The sequence below is a fragment of the Elephantulus edwardii genome, unplaced genomic scaffold, assembly GCF_000299155.1.
Source record: "Elephantulus edwardii isolate Elephantulus edwardi_28Jun2011 unplaced genomic scaffold, EleEdw1.0 scaffold00052, whole genome shotgun sequence".
NCBI classification, from domain to species: domain Eukaryota; kingdom Metazoa; phylum Chordata; class Mammalia; order Macroscelidea; family Macroscelididae; genus Elephantulus; species Elephantulus edwardii.
Genome location: NW_006399802.1, coordinates 8,760,263 through 8,762,292, shown reverse-complemented (window position 1 = coordinate 8,762,292; position 2,030 = coordinate 8,760,263). Strand labels below are relative to the sequence as shown.

At 36.3% G+C, this 2,030-nt stretch overlaps 1 pseudogene; it reads left to right on the top strand.

The window, feature by feature from the left end:
• The first annotated feature begins 352 nt into the window (after positions 1-352).
• Positions 353-734, top strand: LOC102864857 (annotated as a pseudogene).
• The last annotated feature ends 1,296 nt before the right edge of the window (positions 735-2,030 follow it).

Here is a 2,030-nt window from a genome sequence, read left to right as displayed (position 1 = left end):
ACGATTTGAGGATGTTGATTGTGAGAAGTTTTTAGTGAATATTTGGCAAGAATGTTTCATTAAAGAAATCTTCTCTCCACTTTTGATAGGCACTAAGTAATGACTCTTACCAGAGCTGATTAGCAAATCTTAAAATTTCCAAGGTCCTGATAAGCATATTTAAGTAACAAGATTTGTTCCATGAATAAATATTCCTTAGGGATTCAAATAGAACATTTTTCTGTAAATCAAACTGAAAAGAAGATCTAAAAATATTCATATTATCTACATTTTTAGGACAAAATCATGTCTACACACACTTAGGAAGTTGCTTTACCTCTTTCCGCCATCTTTCCATGCCGCCACAGTGGTGCGCATGAACGTCCTGGCTGACTCACTCAAGAGCATCAACAATGAGAAGAAGAGAGGCAAGTGCCAGGTTCTCATCAAGCCATGCTCCAAAGTCCCGGTTCGGTTCCTGACCGTGATAATGAAGCATGGCTACATTGGCGAATTTGAAAGCATTGATGATCACAGGGCGGGGAAAATTGTTGTCAACCTCACAGGCAGGTTAAAAAGTGTGGCATTATCAGACCCATATTTGATGTGCAGCTCCAAGATCTAGAAAAGTGGCAGAATCATCTGCTCCTGTCCCGTCAGTTCGGTTTCATTGTACTGACCACCTCAGCTGACATCATAGACCACGAGGAAGACGAAAACAAACAGGAGGGATAATCCTGGGATTCTTTTTCTAGAGATGAAGTAAACAGTGCAAATAAAATGCCTCACTGGATTTAAAAAAAAAAATAGAGAAGCTGCTTTACACTCCCAAAGGCACTCAGTTCAAATCTTCCAGCTGCTCTGAGGAAGGAGGATGGGCAACTTCCTTCTGTGTAATTTACTGCCTCTGACAACCTGCTGGAGGGCCAGCTGTCAGTCGAGTCTTACTTGATGGTATAAATTAACAACATACACTGACTATGGAAACAGCAGGATTACAAATTGTAAGCAAGTAAGTCTCAAGGAACTTTCTTTCCAAGGAAACTTCAGACTGACATATTTGTGAATCTCAACGCTGTTGTAATTAACAAATTGAGAGTTATGTATTAGAACTTCAAGAATCACTGATGGTAAGTTCATAGTGATTTTTATGTTATATAACAGATTGAAGGCAATTTTGCAAAAATGGAGATATTATTTGACTTTGGAAAAGCACCTTTATAGCTTTTATAAATAGATTAAAAGCATGTGCAAACAGATACAAAAAGAATGCTTAAGAATTAAACCCATTTTTCTAAGTGAGATTATGCAAGGGGTCAATTGGATAATACAAAGAAAATGTGAACAGTATTAGAGACAGGATCAAGCCTACTTATGAAAATACTAAATGACTCTGAGAGGAAAGATGACCTTCTGATTCTGAAGTTCAGTATTATATGTGAGAAGTAAATTTACTGAGATTAGAATTTGAGGACAAACCATGGCATTGTTTCCAGGTGCTGACACTTTCTGTAAAAAAAAAAAAGCAACACACAAATACAAGCATAGTAGATTTAGATTAAAGGACATATTTATGAGCCTATAAAAATGACATAATTTATTTGTGAAACATATACAAGCATACATATTATTGATACTACAACAGACAAAAGCATTTTTGTATATGTATATGTTATGGTTACAGTACACCTTAGCTGGAAGAACTTAAAGGGTGCCATAGGTTTCGAATAATGATAATAACGTAGTTATCTAATCGATTCTTGTTGACATAGCACAGGAACTTGAAAAAGTAGGTATATGGCATCAAATAAATAAGAACTAAATAAAAAGATACCATTTGCTAGTTACAGACACTGCTCTTCTTTATTCTCGTGTTATTAAATTCTAGATCACCAACACCTTCTTAACTCCATAAAGAGTTCAGAGGAGCATAAACTCTATAATTTTGCTAAGGAGTGGATGTACTACTTCATAGGATTTAAAGCTTCTGAAAACCCACAGAAGAGAAAGCTGGGCCACTTCAGTAGACAGTGTCACAAACAAGAGCCACA